Raw genomic sequence first — 18,872 nt, forward strand, 5'->3', positions numbered from 1 at the left:
GAGGGGATAGATGGTGAATGTTGCGTCCTTGGCGGGAAAACAGACACGAGAAGCAGCTGGAGTTCTCAGTTTCTTTTATTCAGCGTTCAGCTTACAGGAAGATGGCTTCAGCCTCGCCCAAACGCCTCGCAGCCTCTTATATAGGCAACTCCCGGGTAAATGGGTTACTTTTCCCGCGCCAGCAACCGCGCATGCGCACGGCGCTGGCGACAGCCTGTCTGGTCCCGGGCAGCTTTGCACCTGCCCGGGACTGCCTGCAAACGCCCGAGCCGTTTGCAAGGCTCGGGACATAACACCCCTTTCCCCCGGGCTAAAACTACTACCAACATACAACATTTATTTTTATATGACATTTTGCTCCCCAGTGCTCCCACTGTTTACTGGCCTTTGCCTTGCCAGCAATGTTATGTAGTCTTCTAGGTACTTAGGAGATTTCTTTGCTCTCTGTGACCTTCTTAGCTGTGGGTTACTGGCATAAGTCCCCTGACTGGAGGGAGGCGTGAGCCTGTTCTCTCTATTGTGCCCTGGTGTCTTCCAAGGACTGTGCCCCGATGCCTGCCCTGCTTGCTTGCCCACCGGGCTCGTCAGGCCAGGGCTTCTGTTGCTTTGTGACCTGGTTGACCTACCTAGCTGTAGACCCTCAGGCCCCTTGAAGTGATAGCCGCTGCTGGGCGTCTCTGTAGAACCTCCTAGGTCAGTCCAAGACCTGTCAGGAGGCTGTCCATTCCCTGAACCCCATTCTGTGCTCGGGCTCGTGTGGGTTTCAGTACTTTCCCAAAACTCAGGTGTTCCCTGATTGGTGCTAGGGTTGTTGTAGTCGGGACTTGGTTCCTCGACTAACTCTGTGTATGTTTGACCCCATGTAGGATTTGGGGTAAGGACAGGCCAACCTTGGGAATTGTGTGCCAGTTCTCTTGCGGGGAATGATTTGTTGGGATGCCCCCGGGTATCCTCCGTTGCTGGAGTGCTGTGTGATGTGTGTGGAAAGTGAGTATGCCCCCCGGGGTGACTCCCTGGCTGGAGTAGGCGTGGATGCCTGGTAGTTAGGTAAGCTCATGGAATTCCTGTTCGGAGCTCTCGCGGAACCCTGGGATGGGCCGTTTGTGGCTCCCTCAGTGGAGATGGGCCGCAGCTCGTGCCCTTCCCTTTGCTCCAAAGGGTCCCCCTCCCCCCCTGGACAAGACCCAGGAGTCTCAGCCGAAAAAGTCTCGCCTAGAGCCGAAGTTGTTCGATGTGCCGACGCAGGACACGACCGTTGTCCAGGGCTACCTCGTAGGAGAGAGGACCTGTGACCTTGGAAATAGAAACGGGGACCCATGTATGACCAGGCCCGTAATTGCGAGCCCAAACGGGGGCACCCACAAGTAGTTGTCTAGGTGCCCTAGGATGTGAGGTAGATGAAGGCAGTCTGTCCGGATGCAACCGGTCAAGTCTAGTAGTAAGTTGGCGCCCCCAACGAAGTTCAGCTTGACTTCTCCCTGTAGAAGTGGACGGTGTGGTGCGATAAGAAAGGAGAAAGTCAGCCAACCTGTGATGCCAGTCCCCGTAGGTGAGTCTCTTCAAGGCGTCCTTTGCGATGCGCACCATGCGTTCAGCCATACCGTTGGTGGACAGGTGAAAAGGCGCAGACGTGGCATGACGAATCAGGTTTGCCTGTAATAAAGCTTGGAATTCGGAGGAGGTGAATTGAGGGCCGTTGTCGGACACACTGACATCTGGCAGCCCGTGTGCAGCAAAAATCCCCCTCAGTACCATGAATAGTCCTTTGCAGTGGTGGTGGATGAGACAGCACAACCTCAAGCCATTTTTGAAAATGCTGTCCAACAAGGACCAGAAGACTGGCCCTAAAGGGCCCAGCGTAGTCAATGTGCACCCTAGACCCATGGGGACTGTGTTTTTTCCTCCCATCTATGCAAGGAGCTTGGGCATCTCTGGGGCAGATCGTTGGCACAGGTGGCATGCGTGTAACCTGCTTCAATATCTTTATCTAAACCAGGCCACCACAAGTGGCTTCGTGCAAGAGCCTTCATACGAACAATGCCAGGATGACCCTCGTGGAGGGATTCTAAGACCCGAGTCCTCATCGAGGTGGGAATGACAACTCTGTTTCCCCAAAGCAGACAACCCTGAGAAAGGGACAGTTCGTTTCTTTTGGACCAGAAACTCTGAAACTCAGGACTAGGGCAGTGCTCAGGCCACCTGGACAGGACCCAGGAGCGGACACGTGAAAGTGTGTGATCTGTACCCGTTTCAGCGGTAACATCCCTGGCACTCAGAGGGAGCTCGGGCCAAGGCTTGGATTGATAGATGTTGACAGCTGGCGCGGGGTCAGCTTCTACTACTGGCAGAGGCAATCTACTGAGGCCATCAGCATGGCCCATTTCTTTCCCAGGCTTGTGGAGTAATGAAAAATCATATGCCGACAAGAAAATAGACCACCTAAGCATTCTAGGGGAAATGATGTGGGGAGTCTGCTTACGTGTGGTAAACAGTCCCAGCAGAGGTTTATGGTCAGTGAAGACCGTGAAATGCCTGCCATATAGAAAGTCGTGGAATTTTTTAATTCCAGCAACAACAGCCAGAGCCTCCCGGTCTATCTGAGCGTAGTTGCGCTCGCAGAAAGACATGTTTCTGGAGTAGTATGCAATAGAAAACCTGAGTTCCATCAACCTGAAGGTGACTCAGGACAGCTCCAACCCCGTAGGGGGATGCATCACAAGCGAATGCCCACAGGAAGAGACTCGTTTTGAAATGTGCAAGAACCCTGTTAGAGTGAGCAAGGCCTTGACTTCTTTAAAGCAAGCCTCATGTGCTTTGACCCCAGCCACACAGCTTGTTTTGTCTAGTAGCCCTGTGAAGAGGCTTCAGCTACACTAGCTTTTATGTGGAAGAAAAGAATTGTAGAAATTCAAAGGAGGCCTAGGAAGGCCTGCAGTTTCGCCTTAGACTTTGCCTGGGTGCTTGTAAAATAGCAGTTAGTTTTGATTCAGCAGGATGAATCCCAGCAGCATCAATTTTGAATCCCAGAAATTCAGTAGAAGGCACCCCGATCTGGCATTTGTCTTTTCTGAGCTTGAGGCCTGAGTCCCTGAATCTTAACAGGACAGCCCTAAGTCTTTCAGCTAGAATGTGTGTGGAGTCTCCTGCAATCAAGACATCGTCAAAGTAGGGGCAGACCCCTGGTATACCTCGTAGTGTGTTTTCCATTACGCTTTGGAAAATCCCAGGAGCGACATTTACTCCAACCTGTAGCCTTTTTACTTTAAAGGCTCCCCTGGGGGTCACAATGGTCTGAGCTATGGCAGCATCATCATCAACAGGCAGCTGTTGATATGCTTGAGCTAGGTCAAGCTTTGCAAAAACACGCCCCCCCTTGAGAGAGGCCAGGATGTGACTGACCACAGGAACAGGATAGGCATGTTGCTGCAATGCCTTATTGAGTGTGCATTTGTAATCAGCACAAATGCGAATGTCCCCATTTGCCTTTAGAGGCGTGACAATGGGGGTCTCCCACGGGCTGGAATCAACAGGTTCTAGGATTCCCTGTTGGATTAGTTTGTCTAGTTCAGTGTCCAATCTTACTTTTTAAAGCAAAAGGGACCCTTCTTGCTTTAATCCTAATGGGAGTGACAGTGGGGTCTAGCTTTAAGGACACAGGTGGTCCTTTGAATGTGCCCAGCTGGGGGCTGAAAACATCTGCAAATTCTTTGCAGACTTCCTGTAGGTCGAGTGTTTGTAAGCTGTTGAGTCCTGTGACGTGTATCCCCAGGGCCTCAAACCAATCGAGTCCTATGAGACTCGTTCGTTCACCCCCTACTACTAATAAGTCTAGTGGACCTTCAAAGCTCTTGTATTGCACGTTAAGGGTGGCCTCCCCCTTAACACACACTCTTGAGTTCTGAAAATCTGTTAATACAATATCAGAAGGCCTTAACTTGGCCTTAGACCCACTACTGGAACAAATCTTCCTAAATGTATGCAATGAAATGATGGACAGGGCAGACCCTGTGTCTAGTTCCATAGATAATGGAACCCCTTGTAGCTTCACGTTGAGTGACAGCTTTTTCTTCATGGGCTTGTGTGTGCCTGTTCTACAGATGCTTCTTCGCGAAGCGCAAAAACCTACCCTATTCTGGCTGGGGAATCTGGTACCCTTCAGGCGTTCTTCTTGGGGTTGTGCCTTTCGTCGGCTCAGACACACAGCTGCAATATGCCCTTGTTTGCCGCATGCCCGGCAGGTAGCGGAGCGGAACTTGCAGTCGGTTCTCCTGTGGCGACCTCCACAGCCGATGCACTTGAGCAGAGCCGAAGAGCTTCCCTTCTGGTTCTCTTCCTTCGCGGGGTGTAGACGGTCGACTTCCTCGTCCGGATCCTCCTCGGAGTTTCGTCGGACGTCTTCCTGGTGCACGGACGCACCCTCTGCACTGTTTCTGATCGGCCGCATGTTTTTGATGGCGCCGCCTGCTGCTTCTTCTGCGGTGACTTCCCTTAAGGCGTCTTGGAAGGATAATTCTTCCTTGGCAAAAAGTCTCTGTTGTAGCTCTCGATGCCTTAGCCCGCACACGAATCGGTCCCTCAGTCGTTCCTCGAGGTCCTTGAACTCGCAGGGCTTGGCGGCCTTCCGTAGCGCGGCGATGTATTCCTTGGCTGTTTCACCGGACCGTTGATCCCTCTGCTCGAAGGTGTGGCGCCATGAGATAACGGACACCTTGGGGTGGAAGTGCTCTTTCAGCAGCTTCTTCAGGTCTGCGTAGCTTACAGACTCTACTGGAACAGGTGCTACAAGATTTTCTGCGATTTCGAAGGCGTCTTGGCCGCAAACGCAAAGCAGGGTGGCGGCCTTCAAGCTATCTTCCCTCACTTGGTTTGCCTTGAAGTAGTTCTCCATTCTGGATACGTAGGACTCCCACCGCTCTGGATGTGAGACGTCGAATTCCGAAAGCCTTCCGATTTTCGCCATCTTCGGATCTTCAGGAGACGGGTCTATCAGCCAGCCTACCCCCGAATGCGCACCGGATTGGCGGGCAGCTGCCGAGTCGACGCCGTTCCTCTTCCGCCGCTCAGGACTCCTTGGGTAAGCTTACACTTTTCCTTTCCAGGTAGTGCAAGGCATCCCACCTTCGTCGCCAGTGTTGCGTCCTTGGCGGGAAAACAGACACGAGAAGCAGCTGGAGTTCTCAGTTTCTTTTATTCAGCGTTCAGCTTACAGGAAGATGGCTTCAGCCTCGCCCAAACGCCTCGCAGCCTCTTATATAGGCAACTCCCGGGTAAATGGGTTACTTTTCCCGCGCCAGCACCCGCGCATGCGCACGGCGCTGGCGACAGCCTGTCTGGTCCCGGGCAGCTTTGCACCTGCCCGGGACTGCCTGCAAACGCCCGAGCCGTTTGCAAAGGCTCGGGACATAACACCGAACTCATCAAATTTGCAGACGACACAAGCTGGCAGGAATAGCCAACACTCCAGAAGACAGGCTTAAGATATAGCAGGATCTGGACAGACTTGAACACTGAGCGCTATCTAACAAAATGAAATTCAATGGTGAAAAAAGTAGGGTTCTACATTTAGGCAAGAAAAACCAAATGTACAGGTATAGTATAGGTGGTACCTTGCTCAATAGTAGTAACTGTGAGAGGACCTTGGAGTCCTAGTGGACAATCATTTAAATATGAGCAGCAGTGTGCTGCAGCTGCCAAAAAAAGCCAACACAGTGCTAGGTTGCATTAACAGAGGGATAGAATCAAGATCGCATAAAGTGTTAATACCACTTTACAATGCCTTGGTAAGGCCACACTTGGCATACTGCATCCAGTTTTGGTCACCAGGTTGTAAAAAAGATGTTGAGACTCTAGAAAAAATACAGAGAAGAGCAACAAAGATGATTAGGGGACTGGAGGCTAAAACATATAAGGAATAGTTGCTGGAATTGGGTATGTCTAGTTTAATGAAGATAAGGACAAGGGAGACATGATAGCAGTGTTCCAATATCTCAGGGCCTACCACAAAGAAGAGGGAGTCAAGCTATTCTCCAAAGCACCTGAAGGCAGGACAAGAAGCAACAGATGAAACTAATCAAGGAGAGAAGCAACTTAAAATTAAGGAGAAACTTCCTGACAGTTAGAACAATTAACCAGTGGAACAGCCTGCCTCCAGAAGTTGTGAATGCTTCAACACTGGAAGTTTTCAAGAAGAGACTGGACAGCCATTTGTCTGAAATGGTGTAGGGTTTCCTGACTGAGCAGGGGGTTGGACTAGATGACTTCCAAGGTCCCTTCCAACTTTTTTTTAATTATTATTATTATGGATCATCGCACAGTCAGCCAGATGTTCAGACTGGATTTGGCATTTTGTTTACCTATCGAGTCCTTACCCAGGACCTGGGATAGGCAGATGTGGATGCTTGATGGTATTACAGATATCGTCACAGGATGGAAGCAGTTCCTAGTAAGGCCGCCTTTTGCAATTGACTAATAGCGAATTTGTCAATGTCAATGGTGTTCAAGTGGTGCTCCAGTTGTTTTGGGATTGCACCCAAGGAGCCTATTACTATTGGAACTACCCTTGCTTGCTTTTGCCACAGTCTTTCTATTTCTATTTGTAGGTCTTTGTATTTTGTTATCTTCTCCAGTTCTTTCTTGTCTATTCTGCTATCTCCAGGCATTGCCACGTCCACTATCCAGACTTTTTTATCTTTCTTATCGACAATTATTATTATTATTATTATTATTATTATTATTATTATTATCATCAACTGAAAATTCAAGCCACTGAATCACCATGTAGACCAGACATGTCAAACTCATGACATCATGTGACATCGTGCAACGTATCGGAGCTTTTTCGCCGTTGCCGGCAATGGGGTGGGCGCGGCTCCGGTATGATGGAACCGGCCCACGGGCCGGCAGTTTGATAGCCCTGATGTAGACTATGCTATAATCTTGACTAGAATAGTCATAATCAAAATGTGAATCATTGTTCAAAAACCAGTTTGGACAGATTTCAGGATTTCAACACTTGTATCTATGTGTAATGCTTTCCCCCCAAAAAAATCAGTAAGGGAAGGGAAGCAATTTTTTAAATATCCAATTTCACATGGGGGGAAACTGTACTTGTCACTAGGCTGCTACCCTTTAATTTCTTGTTCCAGAGATTAACTGATTGAACTTCCAATGCTTCCAATATTTTATTTTCTCATTGGTAATGATTGCCCAGCTTCTGCTTGAAATAAATGATCAGAAAATAAAGTCACCAAATGAATTTCCATTTTTTTTCTGTTACCATGTTTTCTTAATAAATTCTTATAAATTAAATAAGCAAGCCAGATATGACCTGAAGTAAATTGTTAAGCAGGACATAGGCAGGCCTGCAACTGTTCATTAAGATCAGGTTTGACAGTTATTTATTAATTTTATAAATTATAGCAGTAAACTAAATATAGAATTGTATTAAATGTGAATGTGAATGTGTCTTTATAAAGAATGTCATTTTGCTCCATCACAGTGTCACAACAGGCATATGTCAGAAATGAACAAAATCAAATTTTCTAGACAATTTGATTGAATTATTTCTCCTTCCAACTGATGCTCATGTCTTATTCATTGCTATTACATTCTATATCTTTTTTTCTGGTAAAGAAAGTACTTTATAAATTCTGCTAAAATTATACATGAGATACAGTAGGTATAATCCAGGTCCATAGGTAACACAATGCATGGAATCCAGTAGTCACTTTCCCTTGATAAAAACTTCTTACCGAAGCTCTCAGATCCATTTTTGAAAACCAAGAGATCCTCTAAATTAAGTTTTATTGAGTTGAGATGGTTACAGAAGGGGGACAGAAGGTGGAAATCTAATTACATCAGTTGATTTATTTATTTAGAAATGTGTTTCATATATCATGGATTGATTGTTTCTTCATTGCCCTTTACAATACGTTCTAAGGAACTAACTAAATTTTATAGCTCTTTCCTTTCCTTTCCTTTCCTTTCCTTTCCTTTCCTTTCCTTTCCTTTCCTTTCCTTTCCTTTCCTTTCCTTTCCTTTCCCTTAACTGTATCATGATTGGCCTGATCAGCTTAGATAAGGAAATATCTCTGAAACAAAGAGCCAACAGGACATGGGTTGTCTAGTAACAGTTTAAAATAAAAAAGGAAAGAGCAGCAGATAAAACAAACAAAAAACCCCCACTGGATTACTCTTCAGAAAATTCAACTTTTAATAACCTTCTGGGTTGGCTTCATCTCTCTGGAAAGATAACTCCATAACACTAGTTGATAAAATGTGCCTTCCAGCCTCTATTCCTTTCATCCCCTGGAAGCAATGCTGGTTCAAGGATATATGGCACCCTTGAATCACAGTAACTGATGGCACCACCACCTGCCAGTGCAAATATTTGTATTTATTTGAATGATTTGGAAGTAAGGGTGGAGTTAGTCCAGCCTAAATCTGGCCCTCTGCCTAGAAGTGTGGAACCATGTAGTGTTTTTCCCTCAATGCTTTAATAAGTTGGGCTGTAATAGTCCTACAGGTATCCAGCTACCAAGTCACAAAGGACATTTTAGACTCAAAATATCACTTCATATTGTGCCCAGAGCTCCAGAGTGTGATTAAAATCTCTTGAAAATAAAAGTCAATAGACCAGGTTCATCAACCTGGGGATCCTCCTGAGCAGCAGAATAGCTGGTACAGTAGCAGAATCTCAAGCTTGTCTCTACAGCTCAAACTGAGATATAGGGGCACATATCTCAGCTTCTCAAAGGCAGTGTCCAAATCACGTGTAAGGGATACACCCAAACTTGGTGTCAAAATAGGCAGATTTCAACACCACATGACTACTTTTCCTTAGCCAGATTTCAGTAATGCCTACCAGATCTGTTACCTGAGCTACCAAGTTATGGATAGAAGTGGTTTTGTTCATTAACCATTATATAGTAAATATAGGAATGAAGACAGGTTGAAAATGCTGGATACACTTTCTCATTTGCACACAGATATATTTTACCACAAAACCTATATGTGTGAATGAGAGAGATCATCACTTCCACAATAAGAGATGGAAATATTTTCCCAAACAATTATTTTCGTGTGCTTCTGATATGCTGATAAATTCTTTTTTAAATTATTATTATTAGGGTATTATTATGACAATGATTGTGAGATGAGACACCCTCTGCTTTGGCTGTAATGTCCTGGTTGTGACATTTTTCAGAGAAACATCCTGGCACACTAGAAGCAAATGATTTGGATCAAGTTTTCTATGTAGAAATGTCTCTAAGGATCTGCTCTTTGCATGGAAGGCTCCCCGTTAACACTTCCAAATAGAAATGGCTCCCTTTCACTGCACATCTCCCTGAGGCAGGACTTCAAAATGAACTTCTCTGCCACATGCCTCACTTTTCTTCACTGGGATACTGTTACTAATTCAGCCAAGTCCTAAATAATGAATTTCAAAGAGAAAAAAATAAAAAAGAAGCCTCAATCCAAATACTGGATGCCTAGAGATGTAAATAAGACTGTGCTGGAAGGATGGATATGGAAAGATAATAATCACAACTGGTACAGAGTTTCTAATCATACTGCACTTTTCCTTTGAATCTATCAAGTAGATGGATCTCAACCTTCTCTTTCATATGTGCTTGTTCATCGATGAATGTAAACTCATGTGCTTACATAGATATCCAAGCAACACAGAAATGTGGCATCTTTAAAAGAGATTGTACACCAAAGCAGGGGTCCAAGAATAAATATGGAATGCTCTTCATTAATTTGAACCGGAGAGGCTCTGGACACATTGAGCCCCAAGTTATCTAAAATCCAAAGGACTTAGGAGATAAAGGTAAGGACAGAAGAATATCCAAGTGCTGGAATCATCTGGTCTAATATTTTGTGAAAAAAATGGAAACCAACATTTTGATTAAATTTAGCCATTGATAGCAATCAGATTGCTTTCTTTCTTTGTGGCTCCTAAGTAGCTATAAAAAGTCATTCACTCTGATAGTATGGTCAAATATCCAATATAGAAAGCCCTCAGATACTCTAGGTCAGCGGTTCTCAACCTGTGGGTCGGGACCCCATTTGGGGTTGAACGACCATTTCACTGGGGTCGCCAAACAACGCAGTCCACCATTTTTTCCCCCTTTTCCTTAGCTGTGCTACTCTCTTTTATTCTATTGGCTTTTGAAAGCCAATGGAATAGACTCTCTTGAATAGAGTCTAATTCTATTGGCTTTCAAAAGCCAATAGGAATTGTCCAGGCTGTCTCTGCCCTGCTGAGCCCACCTAAAGTCCCGTGCTGCAAGTTGTCTGCAGCGAAGGCGAGCTGTCTGGAAGTTTCCACCCCTCCTTGCTGAGCAACTACTAAAAATGTAAGTAAAAGAGGATCAGGGGTGGGAGGTGGGAGGCCGGCAGGCGCAGGGAGGGTTGCTCGCATGCGTGGGGCCCGGCGGGTGCCTTACCTCCCTTGGGCTGGGCCAGCTGGTGGCCCAGCCAGTGGTCGGCCTGCGCCGTCTCTGCCACTTGCCAACTATGCCTCGGCCGGCGCAGGGGGCGGCACCACACATGCACGGCACTCCCGGGCAGGGAAAGTCCTCGACTTATGATCGGTTGAGTAGTCCTCGACTTGCGACCGGTTGGGGGTCGTGGCATTAAAGAGGTTGAGAACCACTGCTCTAGGTAGATTATTTAGATTTGTCATATAATTAGATGGCCATCTAGAAATACCAGGAAAGCAACAGAACAATTTATAACAATGCACCAAACCTATTCAAGTATATAAGATAGCATACTATCTTCAGGTATATATTGCTTTATTGAAACCCATCTTAAGTGATGGAAATAAATGTATGCTGCCAAATGCATTAATGATTCTGTTTCCACACAAATCTCAATGTGTCTGCTGCTCTCAAGAAAAGAACAGCAGAATTCAGTTTTGGATGTTATATTCCTACAAGTCTGGCTTGATATTGAGGGATGTTTCCCCTGCCCCCTGATGGTTAATTGCAATCTTACTTGAGATGAGGGAAGAAAAATAGGGAAACAGAAGAAACAGGATGCCAACCCCAAATTCCATCTAGTATAAGTAGTTGTACAGATGGAAACATGGTAGGTTTTTTTTTTTATGTATATGCACAGAGAAGATCCTTTTACTAAATTAGAATTTTAGCCAGATTTTAAGCCTTCAGAGAGAGAGAGAGAAAAAAAAGCTTTGATAGTGCTGGAAGCATAGAAACAGTATTGCCACCTCCACTGTTGATTATTTTATGATTTTAAAAACTTCTTACATTAAAAGAATACATGAAACAAAACTGTTCTCCAACGTTGTCTTTTTTTCCAGGAAATTCTCCATTTGTGAAGAGATGCTGCTTTATCTATTTCTTCACCAGCAGCAAGGTGGCACCTCTATCCATCCGAACCATTTCAATTTGTATGACATTGTAGCCATTATATAACTCAACCAGCTTCATGTTAATTATAAAAAGAAGAAAACAGAGATATGACACATAACACCATCTCTCTCTGAAACATGTTTCTATTCAACAGAAAGATCTTTTCTTTTAAATGTCATGGGAGAGTTTTACATTAATTCTACACAGTTTATTCATAATCAGGCAATATATTGTGTAAATATGGATATTAAGCCAAATGTGCCTCTTTAAAACATTCTGGTTCTAATTTCCAGCCCACTGTGTAAAACATAATGGATGCATGTGTTCTTGTAATCCTGGAAGTTTCAAAATGTCCTGTTTGGTCTTCAAAGGCCATAAAACAGTCTTAGATAACTATTTTGTCAAAAGGGAAAAACAGAAGAAGAAACAAAGATTTCAGGCTAGCCAGATGGCTTGGTAATAATTGGGATTGAGAAAGAAGAAATTTACAAACAAATCTTCTGGTGAATACCATGCATTTGAACCAATGAAGGCAACCAGATAAATGAAAGCAAGAAATTAAGAAGCAGAGAAAAACAGTTAAGAATAGGACAGATTTTCAATCTATGGTTTCTGACTCAGAAATAGTGTTATCTTATTTTTCTATTTGTTTTATTTTATAAAGAAGAACACTTTTTAACTGTAAGCTATTCCTAATTTTAGCAATGTCACCAGAGTAGCAGCCAGTGATTTTAGTAATTGGGAAAATGTTTATCAAAATATTATGCTGAAAATCCACAGTGATTTTATCAGAGAAAATCTATTATGGATACTATCATGATATTTTAAACAAAAACAGAGAAGGTGCTTTAATCTTCAAAGCCATAGTGAATTAAAGTGTAAAGTAAATACCGATTTAGAGCAGAATTATCCATTGAAGTATTATAAATAACTAAAATTGAGTATGAGCCTACTTACTGTATATCGATGCTTACTAGGATATCCACTAATGTTACCCTGGTTTTCCTTCTCTCTGGGACTATAAAATATATTGTCCTTCTTTTGCTCAACTACTTATCAAGCAACCATATTTAGATAGAGTGGATTTAGCTAAGTAGGCTATAAGTTGTGGAATACTGCACTTTATGTGATATCACTAGCATCCAGTAGGATGTGATAGAAAAGAAAAAGCAATATGGAGTTTGCAACAACACTATGGAAGCCCTGCCTTTTTGTATGTGAATTTCATTATCTGCCATCTTGGCTTTCTTTGATGTCCCTACAGATTTCTCCATGTCAATAGTTTATGAAAACATTATTTTAGAAATTAGAAATCTCTAAATTTTTAACTTAGAAATTAGAAACTTCACACTGTCACAAGGCTGAGTTTATATTCCACACTTAAAGATATTGCAATCAAATTTTTTTTTTGGCTTAATGCCATATATAAACTTAGTTGATAGTAGCTTATTGAGTAAACCATAGGTAAAAAAAATGCATGGTTTAATATGTTACCCAAATAGCCAAGGAACTGCTAATAAGACAACAAGCAATGTATATACCCATATAAATATTTTTTTAGAATAGTTTGGTGTAGACATCAGGCTAGATATCAAAAGACAGTGAGTTCCAATTTAGGACTAAAGATAACTGAATTTGGAATGCTTGTTCTCTCTTTCCTTTTAGCCTAAGGAAGCAAAGCAATGGCAAACCTCTTCTGAAAATTTGGCCAAGAAAAACTACAAGAACTCACCAAGAAGTTGTCTAGACTTTAGAGTCAAGACTAGCTCGAAGAATACACATATACAAATCTACACATATCGAGGTCATTTCTCATTTGCTTGATGGCCAATTCACATATTCCAAATTCCCAATATTGTTATGGCAGATTCCAAGGAAAGGAATGGTTAAATAAGGAGCCATTTACATAAATATATATATGGTGTACTGCCAGCTTTAAAATTAAGAATGAGTTTTTCGACACAAACTCCAGTCATAAGCCAATGCAGTGATTTTTGAAAGCATATCTGATTCAAAGGAATTACTATTATCATTTAAAGTATTTTAGAATACCACTTTTATGATATGAATCAGTCTTAATGTGGCTCATAAAGTGAATCTGTGTCTAAGAAAGTTCAGGTTGAACTGTCGGTGGGGGGAACTGCAGGAGCTAATGCAGGGGATGACCAGTGTTGGGCAGAATTTATCTCAAGGTTAAACCAAAGATTTGGAAAATATATGAGGAGAACAAGAAGAAGACTCTGGGGTATACATGAGACATTTATTTCAGATGATTTTGAGGTGGATAAAGAAGACCTATTTGAAACTATGAGATTTGTTAGTTATCATTTAACTTTGAAAGGGCAATGAAATATTATGCAGAAATATGATTATGTTAGAGACACCAGATGGGAAATAGAAAGTTGAATGTCCTCAGAGATGATCATGAAAATCATGAGATTTATTGAGTGATAGAGAGAAAATGGCAAAGGGAAAAGAACAAAAAACAGTCAAGCAGCAATGTTATCCCTGACAAGAATTGAATGGTATTTAAAGTGTAGGTATACTATGACTTCTGGTGACATACGCCACTCTTGCTCAAAATTTATTGCAGAAAGATAACCATTGTGATAGGCAATGGTTGGATGTTGTGAAAAGAAATTCATGTCTAATCTGAGTAAGCCTTTCCTCAATCCATTTTGTTTGTGTTTTCAGACTCTCACTCAGCAGTGAGACATCTTAGGAACCTAATGCCAACAGCAGATGCTTGGCTTTGCAATAGAGAATCCCACATAGTCATCAAGCCCTTCTGCCTTGCCAAGCCAATGAAAATGGTACAGAACACATATGTCTCCATGTGGCTAGAAGTTCAGAATCTAAAAGCAGCTGAGTAATTAGCATTTAAAAATTGGCTTAAAAGAGACAAGAATTTTATTCCTGGATGTTAGCTCTTAAAAACTGAAAAAAGAACATAAGGCTAGGAAGGGGTAAAGAACCATCATAGATATAACTATGTATACATGCAGTTCTACTCCATCCTTCCACTGGAGTAAAAAACAATAGTGCTCAAGATGGTTCACAATTGGCTAATAAAAAAACCTCAAAATTTTTTGAATGTTCTGACTTACATTCCATATTTGTTGATGTTTGACAAAAATCATGTCCACATAACATACCTGGAGCACTTCGTGTCCATTATATAGGTAGAAAATATAAGAGTTGCAGCTAAGTATCATCCCAAGGGGGATGATTAAGACACAGGGTTTTTGATCTATTCTTTCACTGTTTTTATTGTTTTATTTATGAATCTTTTACTATTGTGAGCTGCCCAGAATTGCTTAAGGTGGGAGGCTATATCAAAATTTTAAATAAATAAATACCTGTAAATATAAGCCACGTGAACTTTAAAAGAAGAGATGCAGTCTGCCCCAGAAGTTATTTATGGTACCTGGACATTGGTTTATTTATGAAAATAGTTAAGATACTATACTAACAGAAATTAATGTCTGATCAGTAATCTATGGAAAGTTCCATTTATTTATAAATAGAGTTTCAATACAAATCTTATAAATTGCCTGGATTGCTAAGGGTCCCTTGCATGATCTACAGCAGAGTCATTTTAAAGTATTAGCAGTTCTACTTATAAATGAAAATGCATTGTAAAACTCAGCTTGAAAAAGATTTGATTGCACCAGCAAATACTATTTCTTCCTATGCAAGGAACAATCTCTATTAATTCCTCAATCGCATTTCAGCTCTGTAACATTTTGGAGTTTAGAAGATTTTTCAGCCCTAAACAGTATTTGAGGTAGAGGGTTGGAGATAAGGTGGAAAATCCCAGTTGTGCAAAAACAAAAGTTTAGAATCCAAACATTATGGAAAATAGATCAACAAAAGTCCTTAATAAAGAATAATGAAATAGCATTATAGATATCCTCAGGAGGAAGTGTTCTGGTTAATGTGAATGTAAATAAAGTTTTATTAATTTGTTTATAGTCTTCTTGAACAAATAAAAATCTGCAGTATGTTTTTCCTTTCTTTCTGAAACTCAACACTTAACAGGATACAGCAATTGCTCTGCTAGCATCGTCCCACCACACCATGACTGATGTATTGATTGCACTGTGAAGAGCTCAGCAGAAACAAGTTTGATACTTCAGTCCTCAATCTTCAGTCCACCATGTGACTAACACAAATAGTGATTATGATTTCTAAGCTTTAATAGCTTGCACTGTGGTTATAGTTTAGCAATGTTAGCAGGTTGTGTATCTTGTTCCAGAAGCAATTGCTTTCCCTTTATTAAATTATTCTAATTACTTTTAAATGGGCCAAGTATTTTCACTGGAGGGCTTATACACTATTGCTTAAAAGTGTAAGCTTTATATTACATAGTTATAAATGAGTTATTACAATTAAAAGTTTATTTGGCTTGCCAAATTTAAGCATGCTTTAGTTCCTGTGATTCCAATGAGAGAGCACCACATATATGTTTTGTTCCCTATCAAAATTTACATTTTGTCACTAAATCAGTATTTTTTTGATCTGTACAACTTTAAAAAATGTGGACTTCAACTCCCAGAATTCTACAGTCAGCATGGGTTGAAAAACTCTGGGAGTTTGAAGCCCACACCTCTTAAAGTAGCTGAGTTGAGAAATGCTGTAATAAATCACATACTGTTCATTGAAGCTCCCAGATAGGATTATATCAGTTTGCAGCTGAAGAGTCTCCAATCACAGCATTTCAGATGCATGACAAAATCAGGGCCTGGGAGATTAAAATCATTTCTGATTTCTTGGAGAGAAATGGGAAAGGAAAGCAGGAGTGGTCATACATAAAGGCAAGCACAATTCCTGAGGGATTGGAGAATGCTATGGAAGTTACCAAAAAATAATATTTAAGTAATATTTGTCTGTCTATCTAAAATGTATATGGTCACTCATATACATGACTCTGGGCAGCTAACAGTTAAAATCTTATATTTGTTTTCATTTTAGATTCATCAATAGAATTTTTTTTTGAAAACTAAAAGACTTCAAGAAGAATAAAAGCCTTATGCTGATGAACAGATTTTGATCAGGTTGCTGATGAGGAAAAAGGTTTCAGTTTCTCACAAGAACCACTTAATTAGGCTTTTTATATTTCCTGCCTTTACTTCTGACAGCTTATCATCTACTTTTGTCTATTTTGTAGGACTTAAAGTGATTTTCTCTGATGTCTATAATTAAGATAGATTACAGAAATGAAATCCCCACACACAGTTACTTCTAATGTAAGATAGTCTTACAAAATGAAACTCTACCATAGTTCTGTAGACACCACAATTCTTTCTGGTTGGGTTCTAGTGACCTAGTCTCTTACCTATTGGCTATTCTCTCAAACAAACCCAAATATTTTTATAGAGGTGTGCATTGACTACCTAATCTGGAGCCCTCAATATCTTCTCATTTACTTTATATTGTTTCAGGAGTAATCAAATGTGACTCAAGCCCTGAATCTGAAATATGATTCAGCATAAAAGGAAACCCATTGTCTCATATTTTATGAAAATACCTTTTTGTCAGCAGAATTTGATGTAGGCTATTCAGTTTGGTGTAGTGATTAAGACATCAGATGAGAAAACATGAATGTATGAAGTCTAGTCCTGAGTTAGATAAAACATTGGGTGACCTTGGTTCAATGACTCACTTTGTCAGCCCTAGGAAGGAGGCAATGGCAAACCATTTCTGAAATCTTGCTAGGAAAATTGCAGAGGCAATCAGCAGAAGTCAATGGCATGCAAAGACACACAAAAACAAAAGTGATTTTAAAATGCCCATATGTTTGTGCCATAATTTAATGAAAATGTCAGCAATAATACTCCACTCCTTAGGGAATCCTTGCCAAATTTCAGGCCAATATTGAGACTATGCAAAGTGTAGTAGGAATACCCATCAGGTTAATCATGCCACTTCCTGTATATGTTGGAAATGTAGTGGTTGAAGCATAAGTAATGATCTTGTTGATGTCTTCCACTGAATAAATCAGTTGCTGATAGACTAGGTTACCCAAGTAATGCAGCTCAGATAAAAGACTAGAAGCAAAAGGTTGAATGAAAAGTGCAAGAAACAGTCTTCTTGTCCATCACCAAATAATCCCACATGCCTCCAAATTTTTGGTTGGAATGATTTATGGCAAACTACTAATGAATCACTATAGTGCAAAGGTATATTTTTGATTTCAATATTCTCCCTGCTTTCTATCCTTCTCCCAGGCATTTGACATAAATGGCAAAAGTTGGGGAGTTTATTGTTATTTTCAATGCAACTTTTACTCATAGCATAAAAATGTTCTGGAGAACTATAGAGTCTACAACTATTAACTAGAATGAGTTGGTTGGAATAGACATACTATTGTAGGAATCTAACAGGACCTTTCTCTCCTTCCTTTTTTTACATTTCAAACAGTCCCTCAGATAAGTCTATGAACTCCCAAGAAATGTAATCTGGAAAAATCTTTTTATTATATTGGCTTGATAATATATTCTCCAAACCCAATATTGTTCTATTCAAAGACCAAGAAAATTTCCTCTTTTGTTCTTTTGAATGCTAATGATAGCCAGAAATTTAAATATAAAAGAAATTATTTTATTGTTTCAAAGAACAGTGTTGAATACTTTTGTCAGGTTCCAATTCTTGAGATTCTTTTCATGAGTTCTAAGCCTGAGGGAAAGCAGAAGAATCTGGGTCCCCCCCCCCGCTAATTTATATTTTAAAAGCTCCTGCTTGAGAAGAGCAACAAAGATGATTAGGGGACTGGAGGCTAAAACATATAAGGAACGGTTGCGAGAATTGGGTATGTCTAGTTTAACGAAGAGAAGGACAAGGGGGGACATGATAGCAGTATTCCAATATCTCAGGGGCTGCCATAAAGAAGAGGGAATTAAGCTATTTTCCAAAGCACCTGAAGGCAGGACAAGAAGCAACGGGTGGAAACTAATCAAGGAGAGAAGCAACCTAGAACTAAGGAGAAACTTCCTGACAGTGAGAACAATTAATCAGTGGAACAGCTTGCCTCCAGAAGCAGTAAATGCTCCAACACTGGAAGTTTTTAAGAAGAGACTGGACAGCCATTTGTCTGAAATGGTGTAGGGTTTCCTGCCCGAGCAGGGGGTTGGACTAGATGACCTCCAAGGTCCCTTCCAACTTTACTATTATTATTATTATTATAAGTAGTTTTTAATTAGCAACAATTGCTCCTCAAATTAACTTCACTGGTTATGATACTGCCATTGTATAAAGCTTTTGACCTTTTCCCAATTTCAGCTTCATCCTCTTTTATTCCTATTTTCTAAATGATTTATCTCAAAATAGACACAGTTAGTATTTGACCTTTTGATAGTTTGGCATGAGCTTGGAATTAAACCAGAATTTAGCTCCAAATTAGAGGGTTTTGTCATCTCTGATTACCAGATTAACAGCTTTCACTTAGCTGGCATGAGAAGAGTACTTATCTTCTAGGGAGAGTTAAGGAGG

At 41.3% G+C, this 18,872-nt stretch overlaps 1 non-coding gene across 1 annotated transcript; it reads right to left on the reverse strand.

Annotated features, from left to right (window-relative positions):
• Window positions 1-18,512: 18,512 nt before the first annotated feature.
• LOC120305208 lies at window positions 18,513-18,640 on the reverse strand. Its single transcript, XR_005555958.1, has one exon. It is a non-coding gene; the product is annotated as a U4 spliceosomal RNA (small nuclear RNA).
• Between the last annotated feature and the right edge of the window lie 232 nt (window positions 18,641-18,872).

Source organism: Crotalus tigris, unplaced genomic scaffold (assembly GCF_016545835.1).
Source record: "Crotalus tigris isolate CLP2741 ecotype Arizona unplaced genomic scaffold, ASM1654583v1 scf7180000017546.9332058, whole genome shotgun sequence".
NCBI classification, from domain to species: domain Eukaryota; kingdom Metazoa; phylum Chordata; class Lepidosauria; order Squamata; family Viperidae; genus Crotalus; species Crotalus tigris.